The sequence below is a fragment of the Microcaecilia unicolor genome, chromosome 3 (assembly GCF_901765095.1).
Source record: "Microcaecilia unicolor chromosome 3, aMicUni1.1, whole genome shotgun sequence".
NCBI lineage: Eukaryota > Metazoa > Chordata > Amphibia > Gymnophiona > Siphonopidae > Microcaecilia > Microcaecilia unicolor.
Window position 1 is genome coordinate 454,202,612 of NC_044033.1, and position 22,066 is coordinate 454,224,677.

Genomic DNA, 22,066 nt, shown 5'->3' on the forward strand with positions numbered 1-22,066 from the left:
ATGCATTGCCATTATAAAACTGGAATTACAGGTCCAGAACATGCCCCTTCTAAACTGTGCATGCTGTATCTATAATACATGTAAACGACAGCTTTCTAAAATGACTATTTATGCATATAGGGCTTTTACATATGAAAATCTCACAATTTACATATGTAAAAATCATACAACTCCTAAAATGACCTCCTATATTCTATGCTGTTGGAAATACATTTTCTGCTGGAAATTCTGCTAACTCCTCAATTTTAATGAATCCATCCCTTAAATAATTTCAGACCTTTTGCAATTTGAATGATTTAGTTGTTTTTTTTTTTAAGAAAGGAAATGCACAAGACAGTGAATGAAATCGAATCACATCCTCAGAGCTTGAGTGAATTTCATAAAAAAAAAAAAGTGCATAGAGGTCATTGTATAAGGTTGCACTGATCATTCAGACACCGAGAAAAAAAATGGAAGGGAAATTATATAGGATATTGTTTATTTGTAGGGTTCAGACTTTTCTTCCACAACTGCCTGTTTAAAATGCATTGAATTTTAGATACATGTGTAGCATTGTGACTTATTCAGTACCATTTAAAAGCTCATATATAAGGGGTCATGTGATGACAGAGTGATGTTGAATGCATGTCTAAGCAGCTATAGTAATTGCACGAACTAAACCATATCTTAATACAAGCATAATGCTTCTGATTTATGAAAGCAATATCTTAAAGCAGAGAGACTTCTAGAAAAATTATTTTACTTATATATATCAGCAAAAAATACAGCATAAAGAGAGATCAACCAAACCATTTAAAGTTATGACTTAATGATGGAGCTACCAGCTGGGGCTTAAGGACCAAGTTAAACTGGGATTCAGACCCTAACAACACTCCTTATGGCCTCAGGCTAGGCCATTAAAGAGCAGTTCTATGCAACACTTTTTATAAAAGTAATCATGAAGACTCCTGTTCTCATCAGGCAGCTTGCTCTTGGGAGTGTTTGCCATTGAATTTTTGATCTGAAAATTCTTACGAGTCATTCCGTAAATATATTAAAACCTTTGTTATTTAGGGACCCTTTTACCAAGGCATGCCTAAGAGTAACCTGCGCTGGTGTAGGCGCATGTTTTGGATGCACACAGGTCCATTTGCTCAGTGCACCTGGAAAAAAGTCATATTTCAATACCTGAAAATGGACGTGCAGCAAAATTAAAACCAGCGCACGTCCATTTTGGAGCTGAGACCTTACTGCCACTTTCTACCATGTGCTTTGGGCGCATGTCAAAAATGGAATTGCTGCCCAGGTTACATGGTAGCTGGGCTGTAGTGCCAATTTGACATGTAGGCGCCTACGCATCTTAGTAAAAGGGTCCCTTCATGAATATTTGGAATTATGCTTCATTTGACACATTCTGGCCCCCTTTTACTAATGCACGCTCACTAAAATTGTGGGTGCACTAAATGTTAGAGATGCCCCTAGGAATGAATTGGCATCTCTAACATTTAGCGCGCACATAATTTTAGCATGCGCTAAAAAAGTGAGTGTGCCTTAGTAAAAGGGAGCCTCTGTGTATTTTGCAGCTGTATTGTACAATTTCTATTTTGTATATTTTAACTTGTGTGCTATATATGATACTCTTATTTGTACACCACTTCAGAGCCATCGAGAAATTAGCGGTTAATAAATGTAAGATTAGATTAGATTAAGTGCACCTTGCATGCATAAATGCAGAGTAAATTAGCACCTATGCACATAAGAACTCTAAGGGGTATGTTTACTAAGGTGCGTTAGCGTTTTTAACGCGCCTGTAAATTTAAGGCACATTAAACGCTAATGCGTCTATACATTTATATGGGCACATTAGCGATTAGCGCCCCTTAGTAAACCTAGCCCTTAGTGTTATTCTGTAAGGCTGAACATAAGTGCTATGGTGCATGGAGGAGTGGCCTAGTGGTTAGGGTGGTGGACTCTGGTCCTGGGGAACTGAGGAACTGAGTTTGATTCCCACTTCAGGCACAGCTCCTTGTGACTCTGGGCAAGTCACTTAACCCTCCATTGCCCCAGGTACAAATAAGTACCTGTATACAATATGTAAGCTGCATTGAGCCTGCCATGAGTGGGAAAGCACGGGGTACAAATGTAACTAAATAAAAAATAAAAAAAAATAATAATTGTAAAGAGGCATATACATGAGTGGAGCATGGGTGGAGTCCTAAGTTACACATGTAAGTTACAGAATACTGTTGGTGACTGATGGTGCATTTAGATCAGGTCTATGGCCAGTGTAACTGCCGAGGTCTAAATCTAAGATCCTAAAAAATGTGTTGTACTCTTATCTGACCAACTTAACAGAATTTGTCAGTATTGCAGAAATAGACACCTGATTGTTGATGTTGTAGCAAATTCAGGGTCTGATTCATCAAGGTGTTTTCCCATAGGCACAGAAGAGGATAAAGCCTTAATGGATCATTCTTGCAGATGTGAAAAAGAAATGGCCACAAGTGAAAAGCAAATAAAACCCCAGAGGAGAGAGTTGATGATCTGGAAAATAGGAGTCACTGAAATAATGTCAAAATAATTGCTTTGCCATGGAGCAAATGTTAAGAAGACCTTACCAATATCAAAGCAAAACGCTTAAACTTACAAATTCTGCAAGTGAAGGAAGGAATAAAGTTTTATTCCTTACAAGTCTTGTAAGAATAACAGCAAAGGTTTATATTTATTATGACTAAACTGTTTTATTCTGACAAAACAGATATTGTGAAAAGCTATAGGAAGTGGGATAGTGAAAAAAATAGAACTGTGTTGGACAGATTTACACTCTCACATGGCATAACAAAGAAATACTGTATAAATGGTTCACAGGTTGTATTATTTATATACTGCGGAAGTTACTAACCTGCAGCACAGAGTTACTGTGGGTTAGTGATTCCTGCTGCAAATTAAGATCGTTCTTGGCTTAGGAATTAAACTCCCAAAGAGGTAAGGCTAAGCACAATTGCCCCCTCAGTCGCTGTTGCAAATCTCAAGTCTAAACAAGCAGCTAATTGACAATTACACCTACCTCAGCAGGTGTAAATGCCAATGTCCATAATGCCAATGTCCATAATGAGTGTCAGTGGGGTTTGAATCCCTTTTTCTAACCTGGGGACCTTTACTAAGCTGTGCTAAAATGTGGCCAGTGCTATCCCCAGCATGGGGCTTTCCAACATGCTAAGGCCACTTTTAGTGTGGCATTAAAATGGTGCAATTTTCAATTTTTCCTATTAATGTCCACCTGCTAATTTCTCCATTATCACATAGTCATTAGTACATCAGCACTTACTTACTGTCACCTCTAGTTTCTAGGCAGTAAAAGCTCATGCACTAATCAGTCACATCAAGTATACCCTCCGCCCCCACCTCCCCAACCCCTGAAACTCATGACATCAAGATACCCCTGACAAGAATCACACAACCATCCCACCTCAGAACCCATCAAGTATTTTCTTTTCCTCATCTCCTCTGTAACTCCAATCAAGCATATCCTACCAACCTCTAGGGAACCAGGTTCAATTCCCAGGGCAGTCCCTTGTGACCCTTGGCAAGTCACAGAGGGGTCCTTTTAAAAAGTGGCAGTAAGCCCAATGTGGGCTTGCAGCTTGCTAAAAGGGAAGTACTGCTGGGCTACCATAGTAGCCCACCGATAGTTCCTACCCCCAGTGTATGTCATATCAGGCGCTACAAAAATATTTTTATTTTTGTAGCACCAGTGTGTACCCAGCGGTAACTGGGCAGTGACACTTGCTGCCCGGTTACTGCTGGGTTAGCACAGGAGCCCTTACCACCACCTCAATGGGTGTCAGTAAGAACTTCCCCTGAAATGGCTGCGTGGCATGTGCTTCACTTGCCGCACAGCCATTTCCTGAAAAATACAAAGACCTGCCTTTTACCCACTGCAGTAAAAGGGGGCCTCAGCATGATTGTGAACCCATTAGGGACAGAAAAAATGCCTGTATAGACTATATGCAAACCATTTTAGTTGTACCACAGAAAGGCGGTATACCAAATCCATGACACTTTACACTTTGAACCCCATGCCTCTTACTAGGGATTCCCCTGATGTCTATTGTGCCCACTCACTCCTGCCCTACTGGGAACCTAGTTTAAAATGGTGCCTCTGACCTTTTCGCAGAAATATTGTAGTACTACATCAAGGACACATCTATTTTTCAAGCACTAACAAACCACATCTCTTCTACTCCTCCCTCAGGCCACCTTTATATTTCTGCATTTGGGAGGGTTTTATCTCTCTCTCTCTCTCTCTCTCTCTCTCTCTCTCTCTCTATATATATATATATATATATATATATATATATATATATATATATATATATAGTTAGTAACTTTCTAAATAGTCATTTAAGTGTCTAGTTGCTTCTAGAATTACCTCCATAATATGCAAATAAACTAGAATTTCTCTCAGAATTAAAAGGTAGTACATTCTCTTTTCAAACCGGAAACCAATAAGTAAAATTAAATATGCAGAATTCAGTGGATGATGTAGTAATTAAGTGTCATAGTACATTGAAAGTCTCTCTGGATCAAATAGCACCAATTTGGACTGTGACAGTGAAGGGGGGGGGGGGGACTGTTCAACACTATGGAATTCTGTTGGTTTGATAACACTGAGGAGAGAGTTACATCAGAACGAATATGGAAACATATGAGTGACATAAAGGATCTTAAAATGTTCAAATTTAAATTAATGGAGTATGTTGCTATTTGTGATATGGAGCATAATAAATATTATAAAGAAACGATAGGGGCTGCAGTAAATAGACCAGAAGAATTATTTGTACTGTGAAATATTTATTTGATGGGAATGAATGGGTAGTTACTTACGGAGGTCCAAGTGCTGACAAATTTGTTCAATTTTTGATTTAAAAAAATTCCAGCAGTAGAAGAGGTGTTGGAGACTGGTTTAGAGGGAGTGAATGGACCACAGATATTACTGGAGGATAGTAGGATAAAGTTCTTTATGAGAGACTCCCAAGAAAATGAAAGTGCCATGGGATTGGAAGCACGGTTCTAGTGTGGATTAGGAATTGGTTATTAGACGGAAAACAGAGCTTAGAGTTAAATGGTCATTTATCTCAATGGAGGAGGGTGGGTGATGGAGTGCTGCAGGGATCTATATTGGGACCGGTGCTATTTAACATATTTATAAATTAAATGAAAATTAGAATGACAAGTGAGATGATTAAATTTGCAGATGAAATAAAACTATTCAAGGTTGTTAAAATACATGTGGACTGTGAAATATTGCAGGAAGACCTTAGGAAATTGGAAGACTGGGCATCCAAATGGCAGATGAAATTTAGTGTGGACAAATGCAAGATGGTGCACATTGGAAATAATAATAATCTGAATCATAGTTACCTGATGCTAAGGTCCATCTTGGGGGTCAACACCTAAAACAAAGATCTAGGTGTCTTTGTAGATAATAAGTTCGTTGTTTGGTGGAAGAAGCCAAAAAAGCAAACTGAATGCTAAGAACTATAAGGAAAGGGATGGTGAATAAGACCAAAAATACTATAATGCCTTTGTATTGCTCCATGGTGCAACCACACCTTCAGAATTGCATTCAGTTATGGTCTCCGTATCTCAAAAAAAATTATAGTGGAATTAAAGTGACAAAAATTGTAAAGAAATAAGTTACATGGCAATACTTTTAAAACAAATAGGAGGAAATATTTTTTTGTTCAATGAATAGTTAAGGTCTGGAACTCTTTGCTGGAGGATGTGGTAATAACAGTTCGAGTATCAGGGTTTAAAAAAAGGTTTAGACAAATTCTTAGAGGAAAATTCCATAGTCTGCTATTGAGAGACATGGGAAGCAACTGCTTGCCCAAGGATTGGTAGCATGAAATGCTGCTAATTGGGTTTCTGCCAGGTACTTGTGACCTGGCTTGGCCACTGTTGGAAAACAAGATACTGGGCTAGAAGGACATTGGTCTGATACCAGTATAGCTACTCTTATATTCTTAAGACTAATTGTGAGATGGTAGATGATACATTTTTTTAATTGTACGGAGTTTGAAACTGACCAAATTCGTCATGGATCCTTGTTCTTCTGTTACTAGTAGATAGCTGGGTGAGTCTGTGGTACCATCTTTGACATTTATAGTGAATTGTCTGAATTCTGGGACATTTCAAGATATTTTGAAGTTGGCAGCAGTGAAACGTTTGTTGTAACATTGACATTGGCAAGGTCCATTTGCCACATCAAACATACTCAAACCCAATGACACACATGAGGAAAATATATATTGGCCTCACCTTTATTACTAAACATCAACTTTATAACAAATGTATTATCATAAAACTCCCACCACCCCACATAGATAGATGGTAATGTACTAGCTTCACTGTTCACGACCCATGGTACTGTAGCCCCTCACTGTAAAATGAATTCAGACTTACTTAATTACCTTTTCAGTGCAGTCGAGTTCGCCGAGTTACCTCAGTCTGGATTCAATTCCCAGCAGAAGGGAGGTACAAAAAGAAATACTCCACCCTTTTAGATGATACCGGATAGACAAATATATGTTTGTTTATTGTGATAAAGTGATTTGAGAACCAAAAGATGTTACAAGATCATCACACAAGGTAAGATTAACGTGCTTAATATGATATTTATTGCACTTATGTTTTAAAAATATTACTAATTAAATTGTTTTTTTTTTATTTAAATATATAATAAATAGTTTAAAATATTAAAAGCTACCTACTGGATCTAGTGTCTAACATTCTAAAAACGTTTCTTCTTTTACAGGTAATCAATCATGAAACAACATTCACGTAAATATGATATTGTGCAAATTATTCAATAAAAAGAACCTTATAATTGAAGATTTCTATATATTTCTTCAAATAAATTCTTTACCCAGGTAAGTATCAGGAAACTCCTGTTTTCTTTTAGTGTCTGAAAATTCCTAATGTCCTTTACTTTCTTTATTCTTTACTTATCTCTGTTCTTCCAGCTCTCTTGATTTTCGTTTGTTCATCTGTCATGGATAACTAGTCAGCTGATCTTCTCCCTAAAATCCTGGCTACATCTAATATAATAATTCGCACCTCCAACGTTCTGAAGCTGACTCCGTGGCAGTGAAGCCGTGTAGTGTTCGTAGGGTTCGTAATCGCCCCGCCCTCGAGGGAACTCTGTATAGTTGCCAGGGAAAGTAATGCGACGTCAGAAGGAGAAGGGACCAACCACAGGCCTCGCACTTGCTCTCAGTGCCCCACCCTTGGAGAGAAGGGAAGATTGCATATAATATTCACCCACCGGAAATTCGTTCCCTCCCTCTGAGTTCCAGGGTCGTTGTCCATCCCCTATCCCTCCCAGTTCCAGCATCCCCCCTCCCTCCCAGTTCCAGGGTCGTTATCCCTCCCTCCCTCCCTTCCAGTTCCAGGCCCCCTCCCTCCGAAATTTGAAAGTCATCTTGACTTACCTCGCGCAGTAAAAAGGGTGCAGGCTCGGCACTTACTTCAGTTTTCCCTTCTCTGTCTCTCAGCTCTGGTCCCGCCCTTGTGGAAACAGGAAATGAGAAATGAGGGCAGGACCAGAACTGAGAGACAGAGAAGGGAAAACTGAAGTAAGTGCTGAGCCTGCACCCTTTTTACCGCTGCTGCCGACCGCCGTAACCCCGACGAGGTAAGTCAGGATGACTTTTAAAACTTGGAGGGAGGGGGCCTGGAACTGGAAGGGAGGGAAGGAGGGACAACGACCCTGGAACTGGGAAGAAGGGAGGGAGGACCCTGGAACTGGGAAGAAGGGAGGGTGGATCCTAAAACTGGGAGAGAGGGAGGACCCTGGAATTGGGAGGAAGGACCCTGGAACTGGGAGGGAGGGAGGGGGGACCCTAGAGCTGGGAAGGCGGGAGGGAGAGAGGGAGGACCCTGGAATTGGGAGGGAGGGAGGGAGGGGGGGACGCTGCAACTTCCCTTAAACATATTAATGGCAGAAGGTGATTACCTTGCTAGCATCCATTTCATTTCAATGAGAAACAGGCTTTTGTTTTTTACTAGTATCAAACTAAAAGGAAAGAGACTTCCTCCCTTACAATGTGTGTCTCTATTTATGTGCCTGCCTGCCACAGAATACCTGAACTGGATTTAGCTCACTAAATAAAATAAGTTTCCCTTAATTTGGGAAAACAAATTTTATCTGAATGTTCTCACTTAGAACTTGTACTTTTTTCCCCCTCATTTTACCTAAGGAGAGATGATGCTTCAGTATCCTCTGCCTTCTTTCTTCAGAGTTACACACATCCAAATTTCATTCACTCTCCTAAAGCAAACCAATCACTTAGTAGTGACGATAATCTTTTGATCCCAGTTATAAAACTCTGGACTGCTTCAGATTTGACAGAGAACTATTTTTAAAACTTCTCAAATTAATTTATAAAAAGACTCATTTAATAAAAATAGAGAATCTCTTTATCTTATGTGACCATAGAGAATCTCTTTATCTTATGTGACCAGAGGTACACTGTTAAATCAAGAAGACTCACTCCCTCTCCTTCTCTGGTCTGTAATTTCTTTTGTGATTAAAACAAACAAACAAACAAATAAATAAATATTTGCTATTGACAACCTCCTTGCCACAGAATAAAAATTACCTTTGAAGTAGTTATCAGTATGAACTGATCAAATGAAACTCTCTTCTGAGTTACCTTAAATTTTCCTTAGAAATATACACATTCTCTCTTTCTCACTTCAGACAACTTTTATTTTAGCTTTCAGCCACAAACACTTAAATTTCACACACTAAAATCTTTCTCAGTCAGACAGCACTCATGCAGCAATTCTGCTCTTCTCAAGGCTGTCCATTGCTCTCCCCACAACTGTTACTGTTCAGGTTCCCTTAGTTACCAGAGCAGCCAATCAGAAAGCTCTTATCAAACCTGCAGCACACACTAACATTCCAATTACTTATTTTATATAAAAAAATAAACCTTAAAACCCTCATGTTTGGTTTGTAATAGTACAATTCAAGTCAGAGCCATACTCTCACATTTACTCTGTAAAAATCTGCATTAATTTAACCCCCCCCCCCCCTTTAAAATACCCAAATTAGAACTTCCTGAAAATTGTCTAATTTGCATAAAACCTGAGCTCGGATAAACCCACAGAATGCATATATATCTACTTTCCACACCTAAATACTGCCATTAAAACTTTTGCACAAATTTTTAAAATTTATATTTAGCACTTTTTAAAGAGTAGGTTCAGTGCAGGTCTTCTTAGACCTCACTGAGCATGCACTAGAATTTGCGCTGTTTCAGGGTTAAAGGGTCATCTAGCAGCCCACACAAGTCCGCTCTCCTACTCCCAGCAACCTCTCAGCTAAAATTAATTAAAAGTGTGCGTTATACATGGTTCGCACATGTGAGGATGCACATAACCTTGATTTTGGCCACAATTATATTTAATTAATTAGACCTATTCTGGATCAAAAACAAGTCTTCCCACTGTATTTTAATTAAAATTGATGGTGGCACAGTGTTCCCGTTTCTCCGGTACACCCCTAGAGCTATTGGGCTAACTCATGTCACTGCGCATGCGCTGCTGTCATTGATGGTGTCAGCACGCTCCCCTAACACTGGCCCAAAGAAACAGCACCTCCTGAGCTCCCACAGGCCTCAGAAAGCCCAGAGCTTTTCCTGCTGGCCTTGCCCAGACTCATTTCCCCCAGCGGTGGTCTGGAATCCCGCGGCTCGTGCCGGCAGCGTGATCCCACGGCGGACCTTCCTCTGGATGCAAGCTACCCCAGAGCATCTCTCCAGAGCTCCTAAGACCATTAAATATATATAAATAAAAAATATATATTTTTTTATTCTGGTTACAGTACCACAGAGACATTCCCCATCCCATGGCAGTGATGCACACAAGACCAAAATTTCTAGGCCTAACTTAGGCCCTCTGATTTGAAATTCTGCCCAAATTTACAGAAATAAATGTAATAGCCTGCAACCAAGATGCAACCCCCACACCCTCTCCTATTCCAAACAACCACCAAAAAAAACAGACCTTAAACAAGGGTGGGCGAATTTCACCAGCCCAAAATGCCCTCCCTTTCCTCTCTTCACATAGCTTCTTCTTGCCACCCAGCATCCTTCCTCGTCTCTGCTAAAACAAACCCTACACTCAACACACTTATTATCCAATCCCTTCTTCCCATTCATCTATTCTTTTGTCAATTGTCTTCCCTTTCTCAAAAATATCTTAATTTCATACCTAGATACAATTGTTAATGTTATTTATCTATTTAAATACCATCCTAATAAAGTCCAAAAATTCTTACACTTCACCTTAAAATTAGCCTCTCCCCCCGCTCTGTATTATAGTGGTTCTCTGCTGCTCAGCCAATGTTATACCCTCCACATTTAGGGTCATTAAATCTGGGAAATTAGACCCTGCAATTGTGAGTAGCTAAAGATCCATTTCAGTACTTCAGTGAAATAAGTCATTGAAAGGATTGTTTTATAGCAGTTGGAGGAATATTTATAAAGGTCCATAGTGTTGAGACACTGTTGTTGTCAACTGTGAATTAATTACATATAGGGGTAGATGCAGGATGTGTTTATTGTTTTGCTGTACTTGATATATCATCGGTATTTGATATGGTGAATATATCTTTCCTTTGGCCAAATTGTCACACAGGGGACCATTTATGATTGGTTTACATCCTTTTTATATGGTAGAGTTATGCAGGTGTGTGTGCAAGAATCTGTCTGTTCTACATATTCAGTGTCAAGGGGAGTTCTTCAAAACTCTGCTCTATCAACATTATTCTTATATGTATATATATATATATATATATATATATATATATATATATATATATATATATATATATATATATATATATATATATATATATATATATATATGTCATCTTTGGGAAAAGTATTTAGTGAACTTGGGGGTATGTTTACTAAGGTGCTTTAGCATTTTAAAAGTGCCTGTAAATTTAAGGCATGTTAAACGCTAATGCACCTATACATTTCTATGGGCACGTTAGCATTTAACGTACATACACAATTTACGCACATTAAAATGCTAACGCGCCCATAGTGTCACAAATTACTAAACCTAGCCCTTGGAGTGAACTATCAGATGTATGCAGATGATATCTAGTTCTTTTTTCCTGTTAGATAAGCAGATGATGTGCTACAGATCTTGGGGAAATATATGGATAAGATCCATTTTCAGATGAAAAAATTGCTGCTAAATATATCTAAAACTGAAATTGTGATATTTGGAAGACAGTCAACTCTGTCTCCATTTGAAATGTATACTTTGGATGGGACTTCTACTCAGTGGCATAGATAGGGGGCGCAGGTTTCTAGAAAAAATGGCGCCTATGCGCCTCTTGCCAATATTTTGTTCTGCCCCCTCCCGAGCAAGTCTCCAATCTTTTCCCCTGCCCGCTCTCCCCATCCGCATGGTCAGTCACTTTTACTGCCCTGAAGCGCCGTTCTCCCAGCAGCACCAGTGATTCACAGTCAGCCTTCTGCCAGTGTCGGGGCCTCTCCTCAGGCACATTGGGACATGTGGGTACAGTGAGTTTTTTTTTTTTTGGGGGGGGGGGGGTTGGAGGGCTCAACACTTAGCACCACAAGTGTAACAGGTAGGGGGGATGGACCTGGGTCTACCTGCATGAAGTACACTGCACCCATTAAAAACTGCTCCAGGGACTTGCATACTGCTGTCAGGGAGCTGGGTATGACATTTGAGGCTGGCATACAGGCTGGCAAAAAGGTTTTTATTTTTATTTTTTTAGTGTGGGAGGGGGTTGGTGACCAGTGGGGGAGTATGGGGAGGTCATCCCCCATTTCCTCCGATGGTCATCTGGTGAGTTCCCTTTGTTACCAGAGCAGTCAATCAGAAAGCTCTTATCAAACCTGGGGTCTTTATACCCGCTGTGGTAAAAAGGGCCCTGGTGCATGGGAAAAATGGCCCCTACCACTAGTGCAGGGCCCTTTTCCCCACAGCTTGGTAAAAGGACCCCATATGCGTTAAAGAATATAGACCCCTATAGGGACCCCTTTCTCTGTCTCTAGAGGACTTACAATCTAAGTGGGCCTTTTGCAAAGACGCACTAGCATTTTTAGCACACACTAAAAATAAGTATTTGTTTAATGCTAGAGACACCTATATATTCCTATGGCTGTCTCTAGCATTTGTGCTAAAAATGCTACTGTGCCTTTGGAAAGGACCCCCTATGTTTTTGTACCTGGGGCAATGGAGAGTTAAGTGACTTGCCTAAGATCATTGACTGCCTGTGATGTACCATAAGGTGTCGGTGCTAATTTTCCAGGGAGCTTCATAGTATTTACATCAAGTTATAAAATTGTATACTCCAGCACAATGCTTGAGATCTGATAGTGAAAGATGGTTTTCTGTACCAGCACTAAATACAATTTGTAATGCAGAGACATCAGCAAGTATCTTCTCTGTTACAGGTCCAACACTGTGGAATAGACTCCTGGGACATATTTGCTTTTCTCCAACATTGTAACAATTTAAGAAAGTTTTAAAAACTAATTTCTTTATGCAGATTTTTTTTAATGCTTAAATGAAAGCTTTACGTGTATTAAGACAGAGATTGTTTCACATACACTACGAATGTTTTTTTTTTAAGTTGTATTGTCTTGTTTTCCAGTAACAAGATGAGTGCTCTTAAAGGTCTTTGGGGCCCTTTTACTAAGCCATGTAAGCAGCGAACGCGCGCCAAATTGGAGTTTCTGCCTGGTTACCACATGGCCCTTGTGGTAATTTCAATTTTGGTGCACGTCTGCTACGCACATTTGAAAAATATTTTTTTATTTTCTGGCACGCGTAACAGACACTCAACAAGTGGCATCAGCCAAAGCAATAAGAGATAGGGAGCTCATGAAAAGATTGAACAACATGGATGACAAAGGTAATCCCAGAGGGACACCATAGGTTGACAAACAACTATTTGACATTTCACCAAGTGGCATTTGATGCGTGTAGGTCATTACCGCCCAGATTCTTTACCACTAGGTCAATTGCTGGTGGTAAGGTCTCAGATCCCAAATGGATGCGCGGCAATTTTGATTTTGCCACAAGTCCATTTTCTGCAAAAAAGAGGCCTTTTTACAGGCACGCTAAAAAGTGGATTGGTACACACCCAAAACCTGCATTATACTACCGCAAGCCAATTTTCAGTGCGTCTTTGTAAAAGGACCTCTTTGTTAGCAGATTTTTCCATAAGCAGCTTTTTTTGTGTTCATTTTTTAATTTTCTATGTTTTGGTTTTAATGTTTTAGTTTTAATTTTTGCTTGTGAATGGATAATTGTATGTATATTTCTTTTCTAAACCACTTTAGTATTAAGCAGGGCACAAATTAAAAAAATAAATAGTGCGAAGAAGGATGAGCTATCTTGAACCTGGATACAAGAAGATTAAACACCCCCTGCCACCATAAATTAACTGTGATACAGGGTACTTTCTTAATCATAGACGTATTCACAGGGCCGTGCCTAGGGTCTCTGGCGCCCCCCTGCAGACTATCAGTTGGCACCCCTCCCCCCCCCCCCCCCCCCCCCCCCCCCCCCCCCCCCCCCCCCCCCCCCCCCCCCGGTGAAAATGATCGCTCACCACTTGCCACACTGACAGGAATTGTCAGCAATATTCTTAGAAACAAATAGCTATACATTGCAAAATAAGATAGCAGATGTAAATTCTCAAAGTGGACATATTCCAAACGCTAAAATGAAAATAAAATGATTTTTTTCTACCTTTGTTGTCTGGTGACTTTCTTTTTCCGATCATGCTGGCCCAGTATCTGAGTCTGCTGCTATCTGTCCTCTTAACTCCATTTCCAGGGCTAATTTATTTCTTTACTTTCCTCCTTTCTTCTTCATTTCTTGCTCTATATCCATTTCCAGCAATTTCTTCTCTCTCCCTGGGTCCTGCCCTCCCATCCATGTCCATTCTTGTCCCTCTCTGCCCTTCCCTCCTCCATCCATAGCCAGCAATCCTCCTCTCTCTCCTCCCCTCCATTTCCAGCAAATTGTCCTCTCCCTGGGCCCCCATGTCCATCCTTGTCCCTCTCTGCCCTTCCCTGCTGCATCCATAGCTAGCAATCCTCCTCTCTCCCCTCCACTTCCAGCAATTTGTCCTCTCCCTGGGCCCTGCTGCTGCCCTCCCATCCATGCCTGCCATAGGCGGTCGGTGGCCCAACTGTTTGGGGAGGCTAAAGGGGCGGGGTTAGGGGTGGGCCAGGGGCGGAGCTTACCTCCATAAGTGTTTGACAACACACAGAAAAAAAATAAGTAAAAATAAAAGTCACAGTTAATACCTTTTATTAAATTTAGATATTAGATATGTATCATATGTCAAAGAATAAAGTGGTTGCTCAAAGCATATACTAAACACAATCGCTCAACTGCAAAACACTAGGCACAACTTTGTGCAAAAACACACTCAGAACCTTACTGTACCATAAATATTACACTGGGCAGAACCTAATACACCAATATACCACCCATACGGAAAATGCAGACCGTCAACAATATGAAACAAGGGATCATAATATCATGATACGTGTAGAGCCAAAAAACACCCTTTTAGGGTGGCTAGTGTTCACAATGAGCTCCTTTTATTAACGACCATATGTAGATCCTTCAAGAGGTAGTGTGTCATGATTTACGCTGTACACCCTTTCTGGTGTTTTGGTGCCAACTTAGTAAGGCCAACACACAATCTCTCCACTGCAAAACACTATATACAAACTTGTGCAAAACACACTCATAGCCTTACCAAACCATAACAGCACTAATTCCAAGGACAGGACGAGCTACAACCTTTATGTGTGGAAAGGCAGCACTATAATTACACCGGGCTCTAAAACACCAGTACACAACCTAGTGAAACCAAAATAAAACAAAAAGGGCTGCAAATACTTCACGCTAGCAGAATACTGCATCTTGATCAGACATGAAAAACACATGGCTTAACAGATATGAAGGCAAAATACAAGAAGTCAGACTCAGCATGTAGCAATACTAGAAACATTGAAACTTACATGCAAAATATCACAGATGTACATTTCCAAAAGCTGACGTATTCCAATTAATAAATTTTGAATAAAAAATGTTTTCTACCTTTGCTGTCAGAGCATTTAGTTTTTCTATTAGCTTTGGTCCCAGTGTCTTCTTTCCATTTGATATTTTTTTCTCTCATCATGTCCACCATCTTTCTGTGTCCTTATGCGTCCTGTCTACCACCCTATCCTTTCTCCAGTTTCAACATCTGCCCTCAAAGTGTTCCAATCCAGCCTTTAAATTCAGCAATTTCCCCTCCATCCATATAAAGCATTTCTCCTCACTCCCCTCCATCCATGTGCATCTACAACCTTTGTCTTCTCTTCCCTCCATCCATGTCCAGCATTTCTCCTCTCTCCCTTCCACTCCATCCGTGTGCATCTCCTTCCTTTATCTTTCCTTCCCCCCATCCTTGTCCAACATTTCTCCTCTCTTCCCTGCCCTCCACTCCATCCATGTCCAGCATTTCTCCTCTCTTCCCTCCCCTCCATCCATGTGCATCTCCTTCCTGACGTCCCTCCCCTCCATCCATCCATGTCCAACAACTCTCCATTCTCCCCTTCCCTCTCCTCCATCCATCCACCCATATCCTGCAAATTTCCTCTCTCCCCTGTCCCCATTCATCCATCCATGTCCAGAATTCTCCTCTCTCCCTTGCCCTCCCCTCCATCCATCCATCCATATCCAGGAACTCTCCGTTCTCCCCTGCCCTCTCCTCCATCCATCTCCAGAAAATTTCCTCTCTCCCCTGTCCCCATTCATCCATCCATAGTAACATAGTAGATGACGGCAGAAAAAGACCTGCATGGTCCATCTAGTCTGCCCAAGATATGAGTTTATATTGAATTTGTACCTGTCTTTTTCAGGGCACAGACCGTATAAGTCTGCCCAGCAGTATTTCCCGCCTCCCAACCACCAGTCCCGTCTCCCATCACCGGCTCTGGTACAGACCGTATAAGTCTGCCCTCCCCTATCCTAGCCTCCCAACCACCAACCCCTCTTCCCCCCACCTGCTCCGCAACCCAATTTCAGCTAAGCTTCTGAGGATCCATTCCTGCTGCACAGGATTCCTTTATGCATATCCCACGCATGTTTGAATTCCGTTACCGTTTTCATCTCCACCACCTCCCACGGGAGGGTATTCCAAGCGTCCACCACCCTCTCCGTGAAAAAATACTTCCTGACATCTTTTTTTTTTTTTTTAATTATTTTATTTATAAGTTTTAACAAATTATTACAAGAACACTTGGTTCCTGACATCTTTTTTGAGTCTGCCCCCCTTCAATCACATTTCATGTCCTCTTGTTCTACCGCCTTCCCATCTCCCATCATCCATGTCCAGAATTCTCCTCTCTCCCTTGCCCTCCCCTCCATCTATCTCCAGATAATTTCCTCTCTCCCCTGTCCCCTCGATCTATGCCCAGCAATTCTCCTCTCTTCCCTGCCCTCCCCTCCATCCATCCATGTCAGCAATTCTCTCCCCTGCTCTGCCCTCTCCCCTCCTGTCCAGTGATTTCTTCTCTCTCCCTGCCCTGCATCCATACATGGCCAACAATTCTCCTCTCCCCTGCCCTCCCCCCTACATGTGGCAGGCTGCAGCGTTTTTGCGAGGCAGCTCTGGCTCTCCCTCCTTCCTTACTTGGTTCCCGCTCTGGCTCCCCGATCGGCAGCCCCCCCCCCCCCCCCCCCCCGCGTGTTTTAACCTTTACTCTCCGACGTGGCAGCGATGTCAATCAATGAAGAACGTAGAACAGACTCGCTTCCAACTTCTCTCTTCACACAGTGTCCCGCCCTCGCGGGAACAGGAAGTGCATCATCGCTGACGCTGAAGGCGGGACACTGTGAAGAGAGAAGCTGGAAGCGAGTCGGGGAGCCAGAGCGGGAACCAAGTAAGGAAGGAGGGAGAGCCCGAGCTGCCTCACAAAAGCGCTACGCTTGTGAGGGCAGCAGGGAAGTCTGAAGAAGTCCACCACGATTGGGCTGGGGCGCCGGGGCGAGGGTAAGCACCGCAGCGGCGCCCTCCAGAGGTGGGCGCCCCCCTGCGGCGCTTACCTCGCTTACCGCATCGGCACGGCCCTGCGTATTCATTTCAAACTAAACTAATTTTCTAGCTTTTTCAACAAATAATGTGCCTGAGATCTTCTAATCTAATCTATGATTTATAGACTGCACTTGAAGTTCTAGAAGGTTTACAATATAAGAGCCCACAATAAGGTAAGGAATAACAACTATAAAAACACATTCAATATGGGAAAAGAATTTTCAAAATCTGAAATGGAAAAATCATTAAAATCTGTTAAATAAGAATATTTTCAGCTCCTTGCATAATCACATATAATCTGATTCCAAGCAGATAGAAACAGGTAATTCACTCCAAATTGCAACTGCCTGGAAGGAAGACATGATGCTGAGCTGACATTTAAACCAGAAATTTCAGTAATAGACTATCTCGAACTTGAGGAGAGATATAAAAGCAGTGGGGAAAAAAACTGAATCAGCAATTCTAAAGTATTTCCATACAACACCTGAAAAATAAGACAACCAATCTTAAAAGTAATATGTGAATGAACATAAAGCCAACATAACTCTTTAAAGTAAGCTGAAACACTATCATATTTTCTTATTTGAAAAATCAACTGCACCGACGTGTTCTATAGTAGTTGTAATTGCTGCAATAGTTTATTGCTAAACTGGAATATAAAGAGTTACAACAGTCCAGATTAGATAACACTAATATCTGGACCAAGAGATTAAAATGGGAGTTATGAAATAGGATCTAATCAATCTTAGTTGTCGCATGTAGAAAAATGATCTTTTCAAAATCTGATTAATTTGGGTTTCAAAAGTTAAGGAATAATCCAAGATAACACCCAAAAGTCTACACTCTCTTTCCACTTTCATGATGTTCCCATCAATCAGTGTCATTGTGGAAGGAATGTTCTCCAGAGAATTAGCAAACCACGAAACCTTTGTTTTAGTCTGATTCAGTTTCAGCATATTTTTAGTAGCCCATTTCTGAATCTTGTTCACAGAACAAGATATTATGTCAGACATTTCTCTCATGGTGGCACATGCAGGAACTAACATTAAAATATTGTCAGTGTAGGAAAACAAATGTTCCCCATCACCCAAAGCAATAAGAGATAGAGAGCTCATGAAAAGATTGAACAACATGGATGACAAAGGTAATCCCAGAGGGACACCATAGGTTGACAAACAACTATTTGACATTTCACCACCCTTCCAAACAGTATAAGACCTATTGTCCAAAAAATCTCAGAACCAGTTTAGTTCTGAACCAGTCTTGTCATCAACAATCCATGGTCCACCGAGTCGAAAGCAGCTGAAATATCATATTGAACTAAAAGTATCTGTCTACCTGTACTTAAATATTCTCTGACAACGGTGGTTAGAACTAATAAAAAGGGATTCAGAGCTATGTTGAGATCTAAAACCAAGCTGTGTACAAAAAAAGGTGGAGATGTTTTTTGAGATTTTAAAATTGTTGTTTATATTTTGTAGCTTTTTACACAAAAGGTGAGTGGGGTGTAGAAATTAAATAGAGAACAGTTGTTTAACTTGTCAAATAACAAAAAACAAGAGGACATTCAGTGATTCTAATGACCAGCAGACAGAAATCAAATCATAGAAAAGTTAGTTTTTACACTGTATATAATTTAGTTCTGGAATCTGTAGTAAGAGAATGTAGTCAAAGTGATCAATACAGAGATCTTCAAAAGTGGATTAGACAATTCCTTGAGAAAAAAATCCATAAAATATTATTAGACAGGTAGACTTAAGAAAGCCATCGCTCATCCTTAGAAATTAGATTACTAAACATTGATAATTATTGTAGTAGTTTTCATGAATATGGATTTCATTGATTTATTATAAACTACAAAAAATGTTTTCATACCTTAGTGGTTTCAGGGTGGAAATGAACTATAGGAAATCCAGTTTTGAAAATCTGGAAGGTACTTGTCCACTGTTGGAGACAGGATGCTGGGTTTGATGAACCCTGATCCAACTTAGAATGCTTTTTTTTAATGTTCTTACATCTCTTTCACTTATAAGAGAGTCTTTTTTCTGTTTACGGTAAGGGTTTTCTCTAGCTTTTAATCCTAGCAGGGGGCAGGCAATTAATATTGATTAAGAGCACTACTCTGCTGAGGTATTAGATACCTCTCTCCCTACTTAATCTCCCACCCAACCAATTGTTCAATCATGCTATCATGCTAGACTGACAGCATCAATTAAGGGAAGACAGGAAAGTAATTAGGTGAATACTTGGTTGTGTTAAAAGAGAACAATAAAATATATTTCAGGGGGCTTATATTAGTAATGCTTCACTAAGGGGTCCTTTTATTAAGCTGTGGTGAATGCTAGTGCATGCTTTCCACAGCTTAATAAGGCTTACCACAGTACGTGTTCAGGCACCCTGTGGTAAGTTTAGGATCGATGCAGGTTATGTGCACAGATACCAGCTAAAACATATTTTGTAATTTTTCTGGGAGACAGCATGTCAGGGGGTGGGAAGTGGGCATCCATGGTAATTAGTTACTGCATCTAAATTACTGTGCACTGATTACCACAGGATTATGGCATGAGCTCTTACTACCTACAAAATGGGTGACAGTATGAGCTCACGCAGTAATTGGTTTTAATGACCAAGAACTAATGGCGAACAACTATAAACCAGGGTACTCAGTACAAAATATTATGAGGGCCATATAGAAGAGTTCTACCATCTAAATCAACCGGAAACATATGTGTATGTATATGTGTATGTATATGTGTAGATAAAGAAAGCACTAATCTACTGGAGCACAAGGTGTGCATATATATATAAATAATTAAAATAAAAAAAAAATAGAATTTCAATGATTGAGAAACTTATCCACCTTCTAAGAGTAGCTTTTACCTTAGGGTTAGCACTCTGCTTGGGTGAGTTACAACTCTGAGAATTTCTCCTGATATTCTTCTGATAATCTTAGGGCCCCTTTGACTAAGCAGCGGTAAGCTCAATGTGGGCTTACCACTCGCTAAACAGGAAGTTCCGCCTGGCTACCACAGCAGCTCAGCAGTACTTCCCACCCCTAGCACACCATCATATCCAGTGATACAAAAATATAACCCAAATTAAGCTAGGTTCCAGCAAGTAAAAGGATCCAAGTTTCATTGTGGACAACATGTTGAAATCTCTTCTATTTAGGGAGTGGTAGTAGCCAAGAAAGCAAACATAGGGACCTTTTACAATGCTGTGGTACAGCTACCACAGCGTTGGCACACACCAAGAAGGCACTACCACCTGGCTACCACAGGAGCTTGGCAGTAGTGCCTGCCCCCTTCACGCCTCATTTCTGGCATGCTTTAAAAAAATGTTTGCGCTTTAGGCTTTCCCTTTGGTAGTTGGACAGGTAGGTATCCATTTGTCCTCCCAACTTACGCAACCTGACATAAAATTACTCAGTAAGCCTATAACTCTTAATAATGCACATTATTAAATCAAACCCTTAGACTGTAAACCCCTGGGGAAGGGACATACATATTGTACTTGAATGTAGCTTGCCTCAAAAGCTCCAGTTTGGACACACGAGTGATCAATTTCTATAACAATAGAAGAGAGATGTGGTAGCCGTATTAGTACACTCTTAAAGGTAATCAGCAGAAATAGAATGAAATAAAAGAGAGACAAGAATATAAGATGATACCTTTTTATTGGACTAACAATTTGATTAGCTTTCGAAGGTAGCCCTTCTTCGTCAGATCAGAAATAAGCAAATGTTGATAAATAACAGTATTTTATCAACATTTGCTTATTTCTGATCTGACAAAGGAGGGCTACCTTCGAAAGATAATAAAAAATGTATTAAGTTAGTCCAATAAAAAAGGTATCATCTTATTTTCTTTTCTATGTTTTATTTTATTCTATTTCTATAGATTACCTATAACAATAGTAGTAATCTAACTATAGTAATAAACACTGAAATAGAATGGAAAAAGCATACTGAAAATGTTCATGGTATGATGATGGTGCTGTCTATAGACAAGAAAGCAAACATACAAGCTCATGATTAAGTTAGAACTTAGCTTTGTTTACATTTGATTTGAGCTACTAGTTTCACTGTTCTATAAACAATGAGAAAAAAAGCAGAAAGAAAGATCATTTCCTGTCTAAGAATGTATTCTGCTGTCTTAGAATTTTTAATAATCATGATGGTTTGCAGTAATAGAATTAGAATTTGAATAAAACAACACAAATGAATTTGTCCATGTGTACAATCTTTATTCTTTTTAATTACTTAACTGCTATTCTGCCCATAAATATGCAACACTGTCACTTTGACTACCAAAGGATACTTTTTTCTTGTTCAGATTAATGAGAATGCCACCTTTCCCTGTGTGAATGCCTTGTCAGCTCCAAAAACATTATACAGAGCGACCCATCACAAGAAGCACTGAAGCAGTGGAATTTACATGTTTATCTGTCTCATACAAGAATCTGTTAGTCATCACGTAGGGGGGGATAAAAAAAGGAAAAAAAAAACATATGAGGGACTGTCCAAGCAGCACAATTACCACCATACATACACTTCATCTCCCATGTTACTCAACAACACAAGGGTATAATAAATACACTCAGACCGACAGCCATTTTTTAAGCATAAAAGTCAGCAACCTCAAATCCCACTAGCTCTTCCTCCAGAGAAAACAGGTATTCCTTTCCACAAGAACACAGCACACAAGGAAAAAAAACTAGAAATAAAGGGCAGGAAGGAACCAATGTGGTCCAGTTAGTGAAAATGTATGTTTAGGATGCTGAAAGTGTGCTCAACAACAGTCCAAGGGGACCTGGGAACATGAATATAGTATTTTTCTGACTTAAGCACCGCCATACTGGGAAAAGACCAAGGGTCCATCAAGCCCAGCATCCTGTCTCCGACAGCAGTCAATCCAGGCT

The 22,066-nt window shown here is 40.3% G+C and overlaps 1 protein-coding gene across 1 annotated transcript in view; it reads right to left on the reverse strand.

The window, feature by feature from the left end:
* Positions 1-22,066, reverse strand: part of CSMD1 (CUB and Sushi multiple domains 1) — a 2,896,277-nt gene that overhangs the window by 1,984,436 nt on the left and 889,775 nt on the right. The window lies entirely within an intron of this gene.